The sequence below is a fragment of the Mesoplodon mirus genome (genome assembly GCF_964341445.2).
Source record: "Mesoplodon mirus genome assembly, chromosome: 6".
Lineage (NCBI taxonomy): Eukaryota > Metazoa > Chordata > Mammalia > Artiodactyla > Ziphiidae > Mesoplodon > Mesoplodon mirus.
In genome coordinates, this window is record NC_138982.1 from 127926280 (window position 1) to 127949692 (window position 23413).

Sequence of the window (23413 nt, forward strand, 5' to 3'; positions counted from 1 at the left end):
GGCAACATGAAATAAATTTCCGTTCTGAAACCTAAATTTCCCAAGAGGAAGAATAATTCATTTTTTTCAATAGTTGGTCTTCATATTTATCTTTATAGTTTATCAAAGAAAAGGAAAAAACCCCAGATATATCATCCCATTTAATTCTTGTCTTGGTCAGTGATTGTTTGGTGGTGAGGGAAAACATTTTCTCCAACAAAGGCAAATAAAAGGAGTTTTATTAGAAGGCTACAAAAGGAAATTTTCATGGATATTCATAGGTAAGATATAAAGTATAGCAGGGCCTCTTAGAAAGAGATTAGGAACTGGAAATTCAGTAACTGAAAACATCTCTCCTGGTCAACATGATTTCTCATCTCCTTCTCTCTAACAGACTTTACTTCCATCTATTAGAGATGGTGAAATTTTGTCAATGTATTTATTTATGTACTTGAATTAAACTATCTTGCTTTTCACCTCAATGGATCTGTTTTTCTTGCAGAATATCTGGAATAATCTTTCTATTCATTAATAAAGATTTTTTTCTCATTTTTCTGAGTCTATATATTTCTTCCACTTAAACAAAAATATCCAGAGGTCCTGGTTATGGGACCATCAGAGGTGATTTTCTCTTAATCACATTTCATTAAAAATTCATCCATTTATTTTTCCAAAACAAACAAAAAAAATGCATGTTCATAGAAAACAAACTTATGGTTACCAAAGGGGAAAGAGGTGGGTGAGGGAGGGATATATTAGGAATTTGGAGTTAACTGATACACACTACTGTATATAAAATAGATTTTAAAAGGACCTACTTAATAGCACAGGGAATTACATTAAATATCTTGTAATAACATAAAATGGAAAAGAATCTGAAAAAGTATACATATATAAATATATAGAGAATACATATATATATATATATATATATATATATATATATATATAACTGAATCACTTTGCTGTAACAAACCTGAACAGTTATACTTCAAATAAACAAATAAATAAAACTGTTCTCTCCAAAACAGTTAATTAATAAGCAAAAGAAAACCAAAAAATGCATGTGCATAAATAAGTACAGTCCCTGAGAACCTAGATGTCCAGCATAATCACTAACAAAAATAAAGAGGAGATGGGCATAGTCATGTGGTTCTTTTTCCCCAAGCTTAAGAAACAGGGAGGTCTAAAATAAAGTATGGAAGAGTAAAAACAGCATGACTTGATTTCAGCTCCACGTTCTTCTACCTACCAGTTTTGCAATCTTGGGCGTGTCAGTAAACCAACTGAACGTCTCTGGCTGCACATGGAAACTGTGGAATGAAAGTAGTTATGAGGGAGAGTTGACATGAGCACTGATTGAAACAATACACTTATTTATCCTTCTCTGTTAGAGCAGAGATACAATAGAAGGGGAAAAAAGACACAGGCCTTTTTGGACTTCTGAGTGCTTATATTCCAGTGGAGGACACAGATAATAATCAAAGGATCACATGAACAAAGGTAATGAATAATTAAGGTAAATTCTCTGAAGGAGAATAATTCTCTGAGAACATAGGGAAGGGGGGTGAAGGCAGAGGAATAGGTTCTATGGCCAAAAGTCGCATGATTGGAACAAGGTAATGGCAAAAGATCTGTGTGGTCAAATGACGAGAACCCTGAGTTGTAGTTAGGGTCCAGAAGGCTGCAGTTGTAGTTAGGGTCCGGAAATTACAACCTTAATTTATCCAATGAACATGAGAAATATTAAATATTTTTAGAAGAGTAATGATATGATGAGATTTGAAATTCAAAAATACCAGCCTGGCTACAGTGTGGATAAGAAGTTAGAAGGGGGTCAAAAAGAGTGCAAAGATTAATCCAGTGATCCAGTGAGAAACAATGGCAGCCTTGGATTCAGAGGAATAGAACTAAGTCTTGATGTTGTGTTGGATTTGGAGAATAAAGGAGAGGAATAAGGTATAACTCATAAGTTTCTGGCTTTGTAAGATACAAGTTGGAAACACTGACAATGAACAAGGTGGATGTGATGGGGAGAGGCAGGCAAACACGTTTTAAGACTTGAATATGAGATGTCTCTGAGACGTAGAGTGGAGGGAATCAGGTACGCATTTGATTATTCAGATCCGGAGCTCAGTGGAAAAGTTTGGACTATAGCTACAAATATGTGAATCATGTGCAGTATATGTGGTAACCAAGGCCTTGCATGAGTATGTATGGAATTTTCTAGGAAGAGAGCTTAAAATGAGAAGAATAAGGAGATAAGGATTGAACTTGACCCAGAAGAGGACAAATTGTGCAAAGGAGCCAAAGTTGGAGCACACAGCAGACTGGAGAAAACCAGGAAACAATCATGCTAAAAATCCAGTGTTTTGAAAAGAAGGCCATGGTCAGCACTGGTGAGTGCTGCTGAGGTCAGGTACAATCAGAACCAAAAGGAGTGCCAAGAACAGTGCCAAGTGCATTCACCAAATGATACAAGAAGTCAACTCAAGTTGGTTGAACTCTAAGTCACAGAATATATTAATTGAGACCCAGCTGCTGATTTCCCTGTTGTAAGACAGAAAGTGAAGACCAGAGAAGAGAGTCTGATGTTCCCTTCACTGGAAATTCATCCCGTTTCAATAAGCCCTTCAGGATCTGTCTAGCTCCCCATCCATCCAGATTCTGCTCAAGCACAACCTTCTTTAAGTAATATTTACTGTAATACACTGAAATACACTGTCTCAGACGCTGTTCTAAATATTTTAATGTATAAAATCATTTAAACTACATAATAACCCCATGCAGGAGGCTTAATTACTACCCCCATTTTACAGATAAGGAAAACAAGGCACAGAGAGAGTAAATTTCTTGCTCTAGTCCACCCATCCAGTGAAGTGACAGAGCAGAGATTCAACCCAAGCATTCTGGTTCCAGGGTTTGTACTTTAATCATCTTACCATCCCTGCAAAATCTTCCTTAACAGCCTCAAATAGATGTCAATGTCTTTCTTTTATGCTCACATGGCACTTTGTGCATACATCTTCTATGAAACTTGCTATCTACTTTCATAAATGTCTAGAGCAGTAGAGTCCAATAGAAATCTGATGTGAGTGACAAATGTGAGCCACATACAAAATTTTTGATTTTCTAGTAATCACATTTTAAAAAGAAAAATGGAAATAATTTTAATTGTATATTTTATTAAGCCCAAGTGTGATGGTTAATTTTGTGTGTCAGTGTGGCTAGGCTATGGCACCCAGTTGTTTGCTCAAACACTAATCCAGATATTACTGTGAAAGTATTTTTTAAACGTGATTAACATTTTAATCAATAGATTTTAAGTAAAGCAAATTACTCTCTATAATGTGGGTGGGCCTCATCCAATCAGTTGAAAGCCTTAAAAGCAAGGATTGAGATTTCCCAAAGAAGGAATTCAACCTCAAGATTGCAACATAGAAACCCCACCTGTATTAGTTTCTTAGGCCTGCCTTACAAAATACCACAGACTAGCTGGCTTAAATAATAAAAACTTATTTTTTCACAGTTCTGGAGGCTGGAAGTCCAAGATCAAGGTTGGCAGTTTAATTTTTCCTGAGGCCTCTCTCCTTGGCTTTCAGAGAGCCCTTTTCTCACTGTGTATACACATGGCCATTTCTCTGAGTTCATGCATTCCTCATGACTCCTCCTCTTCTTATAAAGACACAAGTCATATTAGATTAGGGCCCCACCCTTATGACCTCATTTAACCTTCATTACCTCTTAAAGGCCATATCTTCAAATATAGTTGCACTGTGGATTAGTGTTTCTACATATGAATTGTTAGGGGAGGGAAAAGAGGTGGGAACAATTCAGTCCATAACACTACCTGAGTTTCCAGCCTGCCTGGTCTGCCCTGCAAATCACAGACTCAAGACTGCAATAGCAACTTTTACCTGAATCTCCAGACTGCCAGCCTACTCTGTAGATTTCAGTCCTGCCAGCCCCTACAAACACATGAACCAATTCCTTAAAATAAATCCCTTTCTCTCTCTCTTCTCTGTCTGTCTCTCTGTCTCTTTCTCTATCTCTGTATCTCTCTGTCAGATAGATAGATAGATGAAAGATAGATGATGATAGATGATACATAGATAGATAGATAGATAGATAGATGATAGACAGATGGACAGATAAGTACTATGGGATCTGTTTCTCTGGAAAATCATGACAAATACATCAGTATATCCATAAATTATCAATTCTACAAGTAATCAATATAAAAATTATTAATAAGATATTTTACATTGTTTTTCATACTATGTCTCTGAAATCTGCTTTGCAGTCTATGCTTATAGTACATCTCAGTTTGGACTGGCCACATTTTTTTTTTAATGTAATTTCTTTTTTTTAACATCTTTATTGGAGTATGATAGCTTTACGATGGTGTGTTAGTTTCTGCTGTATAACAAAGTGAATCAGTTATACATAAACATATGTCCCCATATGTCTTCCTTCTTGTGTGTCCCTCCCTCCCACCCTCCCTATCCGACCCCTCTAGGTGGTCACAAAGCACGGAGCTGACCTCCCTGTGCTATGCGGCTACTTCCCACTAGCTATCTATTTTAAGTTTGGTAGTGTATAAATGTCCACGCCACTCTCTCACTTTGTCACAGCTTACCCTTTCCCCTCCCCGTATCCTCAAGTCCATTCTGTAGTAGGTCTGTGTCTTTATTCCCATCTTGCCCCTAGGTTCTTCATGACCATTTTTTTTTCTTTAGATTCCATATATATGTGTTAGCATATGGTATTTGATTTTCTCTTTCTGACTTACTTCACTCTGTATGACAGACTCTAGGTCCATTCACCTCACTACAAATAATTCAATTTCATTTCTTTTTATGGCTGAGTAACATTCCATTGTATATATGTGTCACATCTTCTTTATCCATTCATCTGTCGATGGACACTTAGGTTGCTTCCATGTCCTGGCTATTGTAAATAGAGCTGCAATGAACATTTTGGTACATGACTCTTTTTGAATTATGGTTTTCTCAGGGTATATGCCTAGTAGTGGGATTGCTGGGTCGTATGGTAGTTCTATTTGTAGTCTTTTAAGGAACCTCCATACTGTTCTTCATAGTGGCTGTATCAATTTACATTCCCACCAGCAGTGCAAGAGGGTTCCTTTTTCTCCACACCCTCTCCAGCATTTATTGTTTCTAGATATTTTGATGATGGCCATTCTGACTGGTGTCAGATGATATCTCATTGTAGTTTTGATTTGCATTTCTATAATGATTAATGATGTTGAGCATTCTTTCATGTGTTTGTTGGCAAGCTGTATATCTTCTTTGGAGAAATGTCTGTTTAGGTCTTCTGCCCATTTTTGGATTGGATTGTTTTTTGGTTTTTTGGTTTTTTTTATATTGAGCTGCATGAGCTGCTTGTAAATTTTGGAGATTAATCGTTTGCCTGTTGCTTCATTAGCAAATATTTTCTCCCATTCTGAGCGTTGTCTTTTGGTCTTGTTTATGGTTTCCTTTGCTGTGCAAAAGATTTTAAGTTTCATTAGGTCCCATGTGTTTATTTTTGTTCTTATTTCCATTTCTCTAGGAGGGGGGTCAAAAAGGATTTTGCTGTGATTTATGTTATAGTGTTCTGCCTATGTTTTCCTCTAAGAGTTTGATAGTGTCTGGCCTTACATTTAGGTCTTTAATCCATTTTGAGTTTATTTTTGTATATGGTGTTAGGGAGTATTCTAATTTCATTCTTTTACATGTAGCTGTCCAGTTTTCCCAGCACCACTTACTGAAGAGGCTGCCTTTTCTCCACTGTATATTCTTTCCTCCTTTGTCAAAGATAAGGTGACCATATGTGCCTGGGTTTATCTCTGGGCTTTCTATCCTGTTCCATTGATCTATATTTATGTTTTTGTGAATTGGCCACATTTCAAGTACCTAATAGCCACATGTATCTAGTGGCTATCATATCACACAATGTGGCTCTAGATCAAAGCAACAAGGTGAAGTAGAAAGCAGAAAATGTGTGAAGGTATAAACCCCGTTTGATCTCCACTCTGTCACTGAGGCTCAGTGAATGCTAGCCTTAATTTCCACTGTCCTAACTGGAGGATCTCTCTGAGCCTAGGTGTCCTCATACATGAGAGAGGGATAATAGTACCTACTTTAGAGAGCTCTTGGGAAGATCCATTGTAAAGTCTTTAATAGCATATGGTAAAGCATAGAAGCTCCATAAACACCAGGCACTTTCTTTTTCCTCTTAGCCTTCATATCTGTTTTCCTATCTTCCATCTTTAAGGAAAGGGTCTGTGTTTGTTTCATATTTGTTTCTCCAGTCTGGTACATTGGTACGTGCCCAATAAATGCTTGTGGAATTAATGCATGGTCTTTTGTTACCATCGTGGAGTATGTCAACTTGTTGATTTATATTTTCCTTTAATACATGAGTCTTAAAAATACTTTTGTAGGGCTTGCAAGTTGTGGAATTGTTGACATTGTAGTGGAGAGATGAGTCAAGTTTGAGTTTGGGGATTTGAGGGAAGAACCTATTAAGCTAAATTAAATGTGGCAGCATCACAAGTAAAATCAGCCAGGTGAGATGTACCACAGGTACCTCTGACATAAGAGGACACCAAACTTTTAAGTTCATTACTTTATATAATTTTCCATTACTGATGTAGATTTGACAAGTGTTAATGAGATGGGATGTAGTCTCATTAAAGAAAAAAATAAGAAACATATTCACACTGAGTCACAGAAAAATCTGGTGTAGATGAAAACATTTTTCCCCTGCCAGTGAGTACATTAAGGACCTAATTCATTTGCAACAGTAAAATGTTCTTGTGATTGCCATTTCAGGAAGACTCTTGATGTATTTAGTCAGGGTTCTCTAGAAAAACAGAACAAATAGGAGGTATATAGATGGGGAAAGAGACTTATTTATAAGGAACAAACTCACATGATTATGAAGGCTGACAAGTCCCAAGATCTTCAATCGGCCAGCTGGAGACTCACTAGAACTGGTGAGGTAGTTCCAGTCTGAATGCCAGCAGACAGACCCAGGAAGAGCCGATGTTTCAATTAGAGTCTGAAAGCTGCAAAAAAACTGATGCCTCAGCTCAAAGGCAGCCAGGGCAGAAGGAGTTTTCTCTCATGCAGGAGGTTCAACCTTTTGTTCATTCCAGGCCTTCAACTGATTGGATAAGACCCATCCACATTGCAGAGGACTGCCTGCTTTACTGAGTCTACCAATTCAAATGTCAGTCTCATCAGTAAACGCCCTCACTGACATCATCATCATCATCATCAATAATGTTTGACCAAATATCTGTGTACCCTATGACCCAGTTAAGTTGACACGTGAAATTAACCATCATACCTGACAAGATACCATATATCGGAGCTTAATATGTCAATAAAGCAAGGATGCTGAATGCTCTCTTTTTTCTCTCTGCTCTGCTTCTTCTCAGTACTCTGTTTTCTTTCCTTCTTCCTCATGTAAGTGGTGCACAACTATATGCCACGCATTTTACCAGATACACTTTCATCAGTCCCCATAAGAAATGAGGAGAGCCCATCAAAGTGGTGACACCCTTGGGGAAGCCATTGCAGCTCAATCTGTTGCTCAACTTTGTCTATTTGAAAATTCAATTTCCTCAGTGTTCCAGACTTGGTCAGACTTGGGAATTGTAACTTATTCAAGCTACATTCAAGAGAGTTCTGTACAAACCAGGGGAAAAAATCTCTTATTAATTATAATGAGAGATATAACTGCCAAAGTGTCCTCTAGCCAAAGCATTCCTTCCTTGTAAAGTTATATCAGAAATCAAATTATAATAAAAATATTACTTAGTGAATATGAATTCAGAGTAAGTGAGGGTTGATATAAACGAGATGTTTAATGACATCAAGCAAAGAATAATGCTACAATTTCAACAATCAGCACTAGAAAGGACAAATCGCAGGAACAAATGTCTCTGGAATTCTCTGCCAAAGTGTACTTCATAGGTTCTTTCTTTTCTTCTTTCATATGCCAGGCTGACGAACTCGCTTTCTTTTTTTTTTTTTTTCTCGCTTTCTTTTTAACTTACTATTTCTTTAAAAAGTATTTAACAGGTTATAAATCAAGTCTTAATGGCTTATAAGCTATTCTGTCTCAGTAAGATAACTTCCAATTTCTGCTCTTAATTTTCTTAAGTTTTCAAAGAGAAGCTCACTGTTTGACATTCTTTTCAGTAATATCCATTTAATCTTTATAGCAATTTTGTTGTGATAATCTATTGCTGATTAATCTTTTGCTATCCCAAAATGTAATGGCTTAAAGAAAGAACCTTTTTTCCTTTTTTTTTTTTTTTTACTATCACTGCTATTCTCAGCATATTCTCAATGTTATTTTCAGCTCAGGTTATTGGTATAACTGGCATTGGGATGTTTTAATATTTTTAAATGATGTTTAGGGGCTTCCAGACAATTTTTGGAAGGAGTAACTTTTCTATTTCCGACTAAACAGTCTTCTAAACATTTTTCACCCCTTACCACTTATACAGTCATATCCCTCCTGTGTTCCGACCTCTTAGAAATACAAAGAGTGACTGACTAACTGGTCTGTTAGATTACCCCATTTTAAGATGTTAATTATGGTTTAAAATAGAAGGGTACCTCCTCTCTTAGATAAGATCATTCTTCAATGCCTTAAGCTAAAGGAGCTGGTAGATCTGAAGTACAAACATTAAAGCAGTGTAGACAGAAAAATATCTTTAGTCTGAGAAGGAGACATTTGATTTTGAGGAATTCATTAATTCATAGGAAACACATATTGACCCACAAGACATAATTCTTTGGTAGGAACTGTCCTTTGGTGACAGACAGCCCAGGAAAATAAATTTATACTTAATGAAAGATATTTTAAATCACATTAGTCTTTAGAAAGGGTTTATAATCTTTGGGAAAATTCCCATTCTACAAATAATGTTAAATGAAGAATCACAAGGCATTGAGGCATCTAGTTTTAGACCTCATAGCTTATGATACCCTTAAAGTAGCATTGCTACGTTAAGGATCTCGTAAGAGAAGGATCTCATTAGATTCCTGATACTTCTTGGTTACTAGAATGCTGAGACCTCAGAACACATTTTTTTCTTGTGGTTTTCCACAGAAAACCATGAAGTTCAAGAAGTTGCTTTTAACCTGCTGTGTTTATTTACTCAACAAATATTTGTTGAATGTTGCTTTGTGCCAGGAACTGGCAAAGGTACAAGAGACAGAGCAATGAACAGGCATGACACCTGCCCTAAGGAAACTTAAAGTATGAATAAAGGCTCTCAAGCCTGGAATTATGTTGGAAATTTCCATATGGTTATTTTTTCTTTCTTGCTCTTTCTTTCTTTCTCTAACTAGCTAGCATCATCTTTCTACCAGAGTGTAATTGTTAAGATAACAAATACTAGAGGTAAAAGGCTATGATTCATAAGCCAGTTCCATGAAGAAAGAGTATTAAAAGATTTATTGATAGATAGATAGATAGATAGACAGTGTCAGAAGGAATCATAAGCAATGCTCCCATGTAGAGCAGAACTCTGACAATCGTCACGGTTAAATCCCAGATTCACTTTCTAAGAGCAATTTTTGGGTCACAACTACATACTTTTTCCCTTAAGAAATGGTTTTCACAATATTCTTAGACAATAAACCTTAAATATTTTGTAAATTATTATATTCATATTTTTCTTCTCCCTAGTGAACTGTTTGCCAGTGAAACACAGTTTCACTTTCACTTTTTCAAAATGATAGTATAATAACAGAAGTGAAAGTATGAATCATAATATAATCAGGAGTTCATGGTGAGCTATCCACTTATAACTCAGAAACCACGGGGTATTTCCAAACTGATGTCATTCATAGAAAGAATGCCATGTGTTGTGGGAGAATAAGAAAAATTACCTAGGCTAACTGGGGGCTTTAGAATGCATGTGGGATAGTCCCAACTAATTTCTTTTTTTAATTTTATCACAAAGATCAAGATGTATTTCAAATACTTAAATTGACGCTCACCTTGGAAATTACACACTGGATTCTGGGTTACACTTTTTAATTCTGAAAACTTAGATGTACACTGAGATTTTACTTCAGAAGGCATAATACTAGTATAAATGCTTTTTTTTTAAGTTGAAGTGTAGTTGACTTACAATGTTGTGTTAATTTCTGGTGTACAGCAAAGTGAATATATCTATATTATTTTTCATATTCTTTTCTATTATAGGTTATTACAAGATATTGAATATAGTTCTCTGTGTTCCAGTATAAATGCTTTTTATAATTCAATGTTTTATTTTCTTTAAAAAGCTGTATAAATACTAAAATTACTGTGAAATTTCTTGTAGTTGTTTTACTTATAGGACAAAATTGTAATCTCTGCTCAAATAGTTAAAATTGATTTTATTTTTGTTTTAGAAGGGGAGAAATAAATATAAATTTTGTTTTCCAACTAAACAATTAAAATAGTATATTTCTTTTCTCTCCACTGTGTTGAGTTTTTTAAGAACTTAAAGAAGACTACAGTGCATGTTAAATAAATTAGTGACATTACGGAGAGGAAACATTATCCAGAAAATGCTTTCCTCTGGATTGTCTACATTTGGTTGGATAATACTTTGGCTGTGTTAGCTCTGCCATATTTGCTGCTATGTTTGCTGCTTGGTTTGTTGTTTTGACCCAGACCCTGATATCCAGTTGTGAGTCTAGGCCCGCTGTATCCTTTTTCAATCAGTTTAATGTCCCTGGTTCCCCATTGGTTAATGTTCATGATATGGGGGATTCTACAGAGGTCATTCCACTCACTAATCCAGGTAACACCGCTAGTTCACTGTTTGGTTTATGAAGCTCATCCATGAGCCCAGTGGTTTACTCACAATGCTCAGTCCTGATGCCTGCTATGAACTTCTTTGCTACCCTCGATCTTTCAGTGTGGCTGCAGGTGAATCTGCCAATAGGATGGGTTGACCTCATGTGATTGAGGAACAAATTTTAAAATGTATCAGAATATTGAATTCCTCCTCATTCCATACACAAATAGGAAGAACACATGGATTAAAGACTTAAAGGCAACCCTCAAAAGTTTTAGAAGAAAATGTAGGAGACAATCTCATAACATTGAAGTAAGGAAAAATCTCTTAAAAATTAAAAAGGTTCATCAATTGTAACACATGTATGACTCTGGTGGGGCTATTGATAATGGAGGAGGCTGTGCATGTATAGGGGCAGGGAGTATATGGGATTTCTGAGTACCTTCTTCTCAATTTTACTATGAAGCTAAAACTGCTCTGAAGCAAAGTCTTTTAAGAATAAAAAAACCAAGCCATTAAGTACAGACTAAAAGATGAATAAATTTGATAACAGAAACATTTTAAATATCATACTTTAGATGTCATAAACAAAGTTTAAAAGGCAAGCTAGAGACAGAGAAAATACTTACAAGGCATTTGAGAAATAACTGCCATCTAGAATATATAAAAATATCCTATAAGTAAGAAAAAGACAAAAAGTCCAGTAAAGAAATGAATATAAAACTTCAGTTCACAGACAAGAAGCTCTATAGGACCAATAAAGATATGAGAAAAAAAAGTTGTAACTTACTAATAATAGAAGCATGCAAATTAAAACAAGATACCATTTCATATCGTCACACTGGAAAAAATTCAAAAGTTTATCAATGACAAGTAGTGGTAAGGAAGTCGGGGAAACGGGAACTTTCAAAGTCTTAATTACCCATGATTAATGAGCAGTGAAGTTTTACAATAGGGAGTGTAGTTTAAATTTAAGAAGAAAAAGATCAAGAGTTTGAGAGAGAAAATTGGTATAACGCTAAAAACTTTCTGCAATATCTAGCAAAGTTTGAAGGTTAGGACACAGAAAGTCAACTTCTAAAATATAAATTCCAAAAACATCTAGTACAGGGACACAAGGATAATTCATTGCAACATTTTTTGTAATACCAAAACGTCTGCCATTGGGGAAGTGGATCCTCTTAGTTTCATTTGTTTCAATACCAAGCATCCATTTTCTGCATGGAGTCTTACTACTCCCTTCTTAACATAGTTGGAAATCAGGAACTGACCCTATCTCCTTGCTCCTACAGACCCCTCCCTTCATCTCCTCCCTACACTTCCCTATTCCTATGGGAAGCACTTTCTAGCTTGGAAAATTCCACCCCCCATCATATCTCTGACCCAGATACTTACTTGGTCGAGGTCCATATTCTCCTTCTTTTTTGCCTTTTCTGGCAATCTTGCCTGATTTCTCCTTCAGATTTCGGTCACTGGCAATTAATAGCCAGAAAAAATATCCTGCCTCACACTTCCCCAGGATCTGCTTAAATGAACAGGAACAGAAAGATGAAAAGATATATACAGGGAGAAGAAAAAGTATGGATTAATAACTTCAAATATTATCCTACTATATTCTTCTCCTAGAAAATCTTTGGCAGTCAAACCCACACAAAAATTGGTGCCTAGCTCTGTGGGTGGGATGAGGAGGGAATCATGGATATGGGGCAAATTTCTTGACTCATCTAGAAGTTTTGACTCATACCTGGAGTAGATGTACCTTCATCTATCAATAACCTTATGCTGCCCTCATCCTCCCCACCCTAGGAGCTTGAGTTTGTCACTGGTAAGGGCAGAACATCTTCTGAGGCAAGGTATTACTGGGTGGTTGCACATAGCTGTGAAAAGAGTTGCACTGGAAAACCTAAAAACAACTGTACAAGGGAGAGGGGCTGTCAGTAAGTGCAAGCAGTTTGGGAGGTCCACCCATTCTCTTCCTTCTCAGGCAACATCCTTCTCCAAACCTCTGTGCTTAAAAAGAGGAAGTCCCCTGCTCCTATATATGGAGGAGATAATGAGGTTGACTGCCATATTGGTGTCCAGCCCTCTTCTCACCCAACATCCAACACCAGGAGAGTGTTCCACCTCTTTTCTTCTACTCTCTGTGTCTTCCGTTTTTTAATATAATGAATAAATGAATGAATGACAAGTAAATAATTCCCCATATCTCCCATAGTTAACACATGTGAAGAATTGGATATATACTTGTCCCATTTTCTCTTTTGTTAATCACATAATTTGGTTTTTTTTGGGGGGGGATGTTTGTTTTACATTTCAAATTGAAAACAGTCACTGTTTATTAACTGACTAGATTACAAAATGAATCAAGGTAGACACCTTAGTTCATCCTTCTAATAAGCCTCTTGATTTGATCTTTTCTGTTGTCAGCATCTCTACCTTCTACAAAATAGATGATCTTCATCATCTTCATTCTACCTCATGGAAAAGATCATTTGAAGGGCCATCAGAAGTTGTTGTTTTCTTGAAAGTATTGTTCAACAGTATAGACCTAGTGAATCAGATCTTCCATGCAGATGATTCCAAATTTAACAAGAGAGCCAGCAATCAATGTGTTGTCTGTCAGGGCAATTTATGTGCAATATGTGGTTCCACAATCCTCAGCATGTTAACTGAAACCTTGTTGATCTTCACAAAGGTACCACTGAAGATATGGCAATGATGAAGAAGCTGCAACACTTTTCAGACCTTTGGGGTCACACCATGGATACTGATCCTGATGACAAATGCCAGTATGGGTTCTGCAGGTACATGGAATTTGCCAGCTTATCTTGCCATCCTAACCATTCTTGTGTCAGTTCTGTACATCTGCCCATATTCCTTGTGATTGGGCTCACCTTTTCATATATAACATTTGTCCTTGCCTTTCAAAACATCTTTTGGGCAAAATTCTTTCTCAGGTGCCTGATCTTGAGCTCTGTGAAATTCCTTCACTGTTTTTAGGAGTTTCAGCAGGAACCATCTTTTCTTCTCTTCTGCAACCTCCATGGTTCCAGCTGGAAAAAAGGACTACATAGCCTATTTTTAGGTTTGGGTTTTTTTAAGGTTGATATTATTCACTTTACTTTGAATTTGCTTTATTTAATCTCACTGTATATTGTGAACAGTCATCCCATTTGGGACATTAATATATCCCAATATATCATTTTTTAGTGTGTGTGCATGTGTGTGGTATGTGCCTGTGCATGCTCACACACATGTGCCATGATTTATTCAATTCCCTACTCATGAACATTCAATTTGTTTATGGTTTTTTGACACTATAAACCATAATAAAAATAGCATTATGTCCACATAGTCCTTTATCAGGTGTAGTTTTTTTTAATGTAAGGTAAAATTCAAGAACTGGAATTGCTTGCTATATAATGTATAGTAATTTTAATTCAAATAATTGGTGCCAGGTCAGTTAAGGAATTCACATTCCTACCACCGAAGTAAAGGAACGTTCACATCCCTGAGTATTTGTCAGCGATGGCTGTTATTGCTTGTTTAAAACATTTGCAAATCCAACAGGTGAAAAAAAATGATTTATCATTATTGTTCCAATTCAGCATCCCAGGCTAGGGGCAAAGATGTAAATCCCAAGCACAGAGAATTCTGCCTGAGAACCTGAAATTCTTAATTGTACCCATTGGTAGCTCTGTCTCCACCTGATCCTGGTAGGGACCTGCATTCCTCCTTACAGAGGTCTGAGAAAGTTGGAAATAGCCAGCGTTTTCCTTAATAGTGTTTTCTTTCAGCTCAAGAGGATTATGTCAACTGTTATTACAAGGAAAGGCCATCGACATACCAGTTTAAAAAGGAAAAGGTGTGTCCACCAGCTAAAATAAATAAAAGGGCAAAACACATAGAAAGAGTTTTAAACCCCGACACATACAATAGTACTGAGGAAGCTGGTAGGACAAAGCCAGGCTTAATGCTTGTAAACTCAGGGTACTCCTGACCTTTTACAGCCTCACTTGGGAAACTAACCATAGAATAGCCTTGAAAAGGTCTGATAGTGGCATCAATATTAAAGAGGGTTTCAAAAGTGTATTAACTGTGGTCTTTTGGCCACTCTTGATACCAACGATTTCAGAACTATTTGTGATGAATGAAAAGGTTACCAAGCATAAATTACATAATACACTGATGTATGGACACACACAATTTCATTTTACATCAAAACGGAAATTGACACAATTGCAAAACTTTAACGCTTGCTTAATTTTATTTCAAAAATCTGTGAGAAAATGTTCTTCAGCAGTGCCAAGTGATTCAACTCCAATTAAAAACAGCCTTATCAAAACAATATGGAGGTTCCTTTAAAAACTAAAAACAGAGTTACCATACGATCCAGCAGTCCCACTCCTGGGCATATATCCAGACAAAACTCGAATTTGAAAAGATACCTGCACCTCAATGTTCATAGCAGCACTATTTACAGTAGCCAAGACTTGGAAGCAACCTAAGTGTCCATCGACAGATGAATGGATATAGAAGATGTGGAACATATATACAATGGAATATTACTCAGCCATAAAAAGAATGAAATGATGCCATTTGTGGCAATATGGATGGACCTAGAGATTATCATACTATGTGAAGTAAATCAGAAAAAGACAAATATCATGATATGACCTATATGTAGAACCTCAAAAATGATACAAATGAACTTATTTACAATACAGAAATAGACTCACAGACATAGAAAACAAACTTATGGTTACCAAAGGGGAAAGGAGAGGGAAGGAATAAATTAGGAATCTGGGATTAACAGATACACACTACTATATATAAAATAGGTAACCAACAAGGGCCTACTGAATAGCAGAAGGAACTGTATTCAATGTCTTGCAATAACCTATAATGGAAAAGAGTCTGAAAAAGAACTGAATCACTTTGCTGTACACCCAAAACATTGTAAATCAACTATCCCTCAATTTAAAAAAACAGTCCTATCCATTGATGGGGAAATGAATTAACTTTTCAAGGATGTGAAAATCATCTAAGCATTCTAAATCATACTGATCATATATCGAGGAAGAGAAAAGATTGAAGAGAAATGATGCCACAAGGATAGCCTTTGCCACAGTCACTGAAACAAGCAAAAATTCTGGCACAAGATCCTAAGGCAGATCAGATATAAAATGCTCTCCCTAAAACATAATACAGTTTTCTTGTGGCTCAATGGACAATACGTGCTATATCAGAGGTCAGAGCAGAAAAAAATGGACTGCTACTATGTAAAAATATATATATCGTGAATTAAGATATACTGATGGGAAATACAGTATAGAGAGAAATTTTTTGCTGAATTAGCATGTGCACATTTCTATTTGCTTCTCACATGGTATTATGATGTTTGTGGGTATACACATCAATCTCACCCATTAGACTGTAAGCATCTAGGCAGAAGACTCTTGTTCATCTTTATAACACCCCAGGTGTAGCACAGTGTCAGGTACAGAGTACATGCTCTGTAAATGTTGCTTGTAGAAACTGAAATATTGTGCAGGATACTAAACCACTGGGAATATTCATATTGTTATGTCTGATGCTATATCAGGACTATGGACTGAATTGTGTCCCCCTCAAATTCATATGTTGAAGCCCTAACCCCCATTGTGATTGTATTTGGAGATGGGGCTTTTAGGAGGTAATTAAGGTTAAATGAATTCATACAAGTAGAGTCCTGATCCAATAGGATTGGTGGCTTTATAAGAAGAGGAAAAAAGAGAGATCCCTCCAAATAAACACACCAAGGAAAGCTATGTGAGCACACATCTACAAGCCCTCTTGCCAAAAGAGAGCTGACCCACATTTTGATCTTGGACTTCTAGTTTCCAAAACTGTGCAAAAATAAATTTCTGTTGTTTAAGCCACCCACTCTATTGCATTTTGTTCGGACAACCAATAACCCAAACTTCTGATGTTTTTCATTGATTTTATGACAATAAAGAAAACCAGGAGAAGATGGCGGAAGAGTAAGGAGAAGATGGCGGAAGACTAAGACATGGAGATCACGTTCCTCCCCACAGATACATCAGAAATTCATCTACATGTGGAACAACTCCTACGGAACACCTACTGAATGCTGGCAGAAGACCTCAGACCCCCAAAAAGGCAAGAAACTCCCCACATACCTGGGTAGGGCAAAAGAAAAAAGAATAAACAGAGACAAAAGGATAGGGACGGGACCTGCACCAGTGGGAGGGAGCCGTGAAGGAGGAAAGGTTACCACACACTAGAAGCCCCTTCACGGGCAGAGATTGCGGGTGGCAGAGGGGGAAAGCTTCGGAGTAGCGGAGGAGAGCAGAGCAACAGGGGTGCGGAGGGCAAAGCGCAGAGATTCCCGCACAGAGGATCGGTGCCCTCAGGCACTCACCAGCCCGAGAGGCTTGTCTGCTTGGCCGCCGGGGCGGGCGGGGCTGGGAGCTGAGGCGCGGGTATCGGGTTTCAGTCAAGGAGCGCAGGGAGAGGACTGGGGCTGGCGGCAGGAAGAGAGCCTGAAGGGGTTAGTGCACCACGGCTAGCCCGGAGGGAGTCCGGGAAAAAGTCTGGAGCTGCCAAAGAGGCAAGAGACTTTTTCTTCCCTCTTTGTTTCCTGGTGTGCGAGGAGAGGGGATTAAGAGCACTGCTTAAAGGAGATCCAGAGACGGGCGCAAACTGCGGCTAAAGGTGCGGACCCCGGAGATGGGCGTGGGATGCTGGGGCTGCTGCTGCCGCCGCCACGAGGCCTGTGTGTGAGCACAGGTCACTGTCCACGCCCCCCTTCTGGGGAGCCTGTGCAGCCCGCCACTGCTGGGGTCCCGGGATCCAGGGACGGCTTCCCCGGGAAAGTGCACGGACCGCCTCGGGCTGGTGCAATGTCACGCTGGCCGCTGCTGCCGCAGGCTCGCCCCGCACTCCGTACCCTTCCCTCCCCTCGGCCTGAGTGAGCCAGAGACCCTGAATCAGCAGCTCCTTTAAACCCGTCCTGTCTGAGCGAAGAAGAGACGCCCTCCGGCAACCCACACGCAGAGGCGGGGCCAAATCCAAAGCTGAGACCGGGGAGCTGTGAGAACAAAGAAGAGACAGGGAAATCTCTCTGTGCAGCCTCAGAAGCAGCGGATTAAAGCTCCACAATCAACTTGATGTACCCTGCATCTGTGGAATACATGAATAGACAACGAATCATCCCAAATTGAGGAGGTGGACTTTGAGGACAAGATTTAAGATTTTTCCCCCTTTTCCTCTTTTTACAACAAATTATCCCAAATTGAGGAGGTGGACTTTGAGAGCAAGATTTACGATTTTTTCCCCCTGTTCTCTTTTTGTGAATCTGTATGTGTATCCTTCTGTGTGAGATTTTCTCTGTATAGCTTTGCTTCCACCATTTGTCCCAGGGTTCTATCCATCCGGTTTTTTTTAATTAATTATTTTTTTATTTTAATAAGGCTACTATATTTTATCATACTTTATTCTATTTTATCTTCTCTTTTTCTTTTTTCCTACCTACCCTTCCTCCCTCCCTCCCTCTGCCCCTCCTTTCTATCTTGCTTTCTTTCCTTCCTCCCTCCATCCCTCCCTCCCTTCTTCCTTTCACTATTTCTTTTTCTTTCCTCCCTCCCTCCCTCCTATCTTTCTTTCTTCCTTCCTTCCTTCCTTCCTTTCTTTCCTTCTTTCTTTCTTTCTTTCTCTCTTTCTTTCTTCTACTAATTCTTTCTTTCTACTTTTTCTCCTTTTTATTCAGAGCCGGGTAGATGAAAGGCTCTTGGTGCTGCAGCCAGGAGTCAGTACTGTGCCTCTGAAGTGGGAGAGCCAACTTCAGGACACAGGTCCACAAAAGACCTCCCAGGTCCACATATCAAGTAGCGAAAATCTCCCAGAGATCTCCATCTCAACACCAGCACCCAGCTTCACTCAACGACCAGCAAGCTACAGTGCTGGTCACCCTATGCCAAGCAACTAGCAAGACAGGAACACAACACCACCCATTACCAGACAGGTTGCCTAAAAACATAATAAGGCCATAGGCACACCAAAACACACCACCAGACGTGGACCTGTCCACCAGAAAGACAAGATCGAGCCTCAACAACCAGAACACAGGCACTAGTCACCCCCACCAGGGAGCCTACACAACCTACTGAAACAACCTTAGCCACTGGGGACAGACACCAAAAACAACGGGAACTACGAATCTGCAGCCTGCAAAAAAGGAGACCCCAAACACAGTAAGATAAGCAAAATGAGAAAACAGAAAAACACACAGCAGGTGAAGGAGCAAGATAAAAACCTACCAGACCTAACAAATGAAGAGGTAATAGGCAGTCTACCTGAAAAAGAATTCAGAATAATGATAGCAAAGATGATCCAAGATTCTATTTCCAAGATCCAAAATCTTGGAAATAGAATAGACAAAATGCAAGAAACAGTTAACAAGGACCTAGAAGAACTAAAGATGAATCAAGCATCGATTATAAACACAATAGGTGAAATGAAGAATACTCTAGATGGGATCAATAGCAGAATAACTGAGGCAGAAGAACGGATAAGTGAGGTGGAAGATAAAATAGTGGAAATAACTGATGCAGAGCAAATTTAAAAAACAGAATTAAAAGAACAGAGGACAGTCTCAGAGACCTCTGGGACAACATTAAACGCACCAACATTCGAATTATAGGGGTTCCAGAAGAAGAAGAGAAAAAGAAAGGGACTGAGAAAATATTTGAAGAGATTATAGTTGAAAACTTCCCCAATATGGGAAAGGAAATAGTTAATCAAGTCCAGGAGGCACAGAGAGTCCCATACAGAATAAATCCATGGAGAAAATGCCAAGACACATATTAATCAAACTGTCAAAAATTAAACACAAAGAAATCATATTAAAAGCAGCAAGAGAAAAAAAAAACAAATAACACACAAGGGAATCCCCAACAGGTTAACAGCTAATCTCTCAGCAGAAACTCTACAAGCTAGAAAGGAGAGGCAGGACATATTTAAAGTGATGAAGGAGAAAAACCTGCAAGCAAGATTACTATACCCAGCAAGGATCTCATTCAGATTTGATGTAGAAATTAAAAACTTTACAGACAAGCAAAAGCTGAGAGAGTTCAGCACCACCAAACCAGCTTTACAACAAATGCTAATGGAATTTCTCTAGGCAAGAAGCACAACAGAAGGGAAATACCTACAATAATGAACCCAAAACAATCAAGGAAATGGGAATAGGAACATACATATCAATAATTACCTTAAATGTAAATGGACTAAATGCTCCCACCAAAAGACACAGATTGGCTGAATGGAAACAAAAACAAGACCCATATATATGCTGTCTACAAGAGACCCACTTCAGACCTAGAGACACATACAGATTGAAAGTAAGGGGATGGAAAATGATATTCCATGCAAATGGAAATCAAAAGAAAGCTGGAGTAGCAATTCTTATATCAGACAAAATAGACTTTAAAATAAAGACTATTACAAGAGACAAAGAAGGACACTACATAATGATCAAGGGATCGATCCAAGAAGAAGATATAACAATTGTAAATATTTATGCACCCAACATAGGAGCACCTCAATACATAAGGCAAATACTAACAGCCATAAAAGGGGAAATCGACAGTAACACACTCATAGTAGGGGACCTTAACACCTCACTTTCACCAATGGACAGATCGTCCAAGATGAAAATAAAAAAGGAAACACAAGCTTTAAATGATACATTAAACAAGATGGACTTAATTGACATTTATAGGACATTCCATCCAAAAACAACAGAATACACACTTTTCTCAAGTGCCCATGGAACATTCTCCAGGATAGATCATACCTTGGGTAACAAATCAAGCCTTGGTAAATTTAAGAAAATTGAAATTGTATCAAGTATCTTTTCCGACCACAATGCTATGAGACTAGACATCAATTACAGGAAAACATCTGTAAAAAATACAAACACATGGAGGCTAAACAATACACTACTTAATAACGAAGTGATCACTGAAGAACTAAAAGAGGAAATAAAAAAATACCTAGAAACAAATGACAATGGAGACACGACGACCCAAAACCTATGGGATGCAGCAAAAGCAGTTCTAAGGGGGAAGTTTATAGCAATACAATCCCACTTTAAGAAACAGAAAACATCTCGAGTAAACAACCTGACCCTGCACCTAAAGCAATTAGAGAAAGAACAAAAAAAAAAAAAAACCCCAAAGTTAGCAGAAGGAAAGAAATCATAAAGATCAGATCAGAAATAAATGAAAAAGAAATGAAGGAAATGATAGCAAAGATCAATAATACTAAAAGCTGGTTCTTTGAGAAGATAAACAAAATTGATAAACCATTAGCCAGACTCATCAAGAAAAAAAGGGAGAAGACTCAAATCAATAGAATTAAAAATGAAAAAGGAGAAGTAACAACTGACACTGCAGAAACACAAAAGATCATGAGAGATTACTACAAGCAACTCTATTCCAATAAAATGGACAACCTGGAAGAAATGGACAAATTCTTAGAAATGCACAACCTGCAAAGACTGGCTCAGGAAGAAATAGAAAATATGAAAAGACCAATCACAAGCACTGAAATTGAAACTGTGATATAAAATCTTCCAACAAACAAAAGCCCAGGACCAGATGGCTTCACAGGCGAATTCTATCAAACATTTAGTGAAGAGCTAACACCTATCCTTCTCAAACTCTTCCAAAATATAGCAGAGGGAGGAACACTCCCAAACTCATTCTACGAGGCCACCATCACCTTGATACCAAAACCAGGCAAGGATGTCACAAAGAAAGAAAACTACAGGCCAATATCACTGATGAACATAGATGCAAAAATCCTCAACAAAATACTAACAAACAGAATCCAACAGCACATTAAAAGGATCATACACCATGATCAAGTGGGGTTTATTCCAGGAATGCAAAAATTCTTCAATATATTCAAATCAATCAATGTGATACACCATATTAACAAATTGAAGGAGAAAAACCATATGATCATCTCAATAGATGCAGAGAAAGCTTTCGACAAAATTCAACACCCATTTATGATAAAAACCCTGCAGAAAGTAGGCATAGAGGGAACTTTCCTCAACATAATAAAGGCCATATATGACAAACCCACAGCCAACATCATCCTCAATGGTGAAAAATTGAAACCATTTCCACTAAGATCAGGAACAAGACAAGGCTGCCCACTATCACCACTCTTATTCAACTTAGTTTTGGAAGTTTTAGCCACAGCAATCAGAGAAGAAAACAAGTAAAAGTAATCCAAATTGGAAAAGAAGAAGTAAAGCTGTCACTGTTTGCAGATGACATGATACTATACATAGAGAATCCTAAAGATGCTTCCAGAAAACTACTAGAGCTAATCAATGAATTTGGTAAAGTAGCAGGATACAAAATTAATGCACAGAAATCTCTGGCATTCCTATATACTAATGATGAAAAATCTGAAAGTGAAATCAAGGAAACACTCCCATTTACCACTGCAACAAAAAGAATAAAATATCTAGGAATAAACCTACCTAAGGAGACAAAAGACCTGTATGCAGAAAATTATAAGACACTGATGAAAGAAATTAAAGATGATACAAATAGATGGAGAGATGTACCATGTTCTTGGATTGGAAGAATCAACATTGTGAAAATGACTCTACTACCCAAAGCAATCTACAGATTCAATGCAATCCCTATCAAACTACCACTGGCATTTTTCACAGAACTAGAGCAAAAAATTTCACAATTTGTATGGAAACACAAAAGACCCCGAATGGCCAAAGCAATCTTGAGAACGAAAAATGGAGCTGGAGGAATCAGGCTCCCTGACTTCAGACTATACTACAAAGCTACAGTCATCAAGACAGTATGATACTGGCACAAAAACAGAAAGATAGATCAATGGAACAGGATAGAAAGCCCAGAGAGAAACCCACGGACATATGGTCACCTTATCTTTGATAAAGGAGGCAGGAATGTGCAGTGGAGAAAGGACAGCCTCTTCAATATGTGGTGCTGGGAAAACTGGACAGGGACATGTAAAAGTATGAGATTAGATCATTCCCTAACACCATAGACAAAAATAAGCTCAAAATGGATTAAAGACCTAACTGTAAGGCCAGAAATTATCAAACTCTTAGAGGAAAACATAGGCAGAACACTCTATGACATAAATCACAGCAAGATCCTTTTGGACCCACCTCCTAGAGAAATGGAAATAAGAACAAAAATTAAAAAATGGGACCTAATGAAACTTCAAAGCTTTTGCACAGCAAAGGAAACCATAAACAAGACCAAAAGACAACCCTCAGAATGGGAGAAAATATTTGCAAATGAAGCAACTGACAAAGGATTAATCTCCAAAATTTAGAAGCAGCTCTTGCAGCTCAATAGCAAAAAAACAAACAACCCAATCCAAAAATGGGCAGAAGACTTAAATAGGCATTTCTCCAAAGAAGATATACAGACTGCCAACAAACACATGAAAGAATGCTCAACATCATTAATCATTAGAGAAATGCAAATCAAAACTACAATGAGATATCATCTCACACCAGTCAGAATGACCATCATCAAA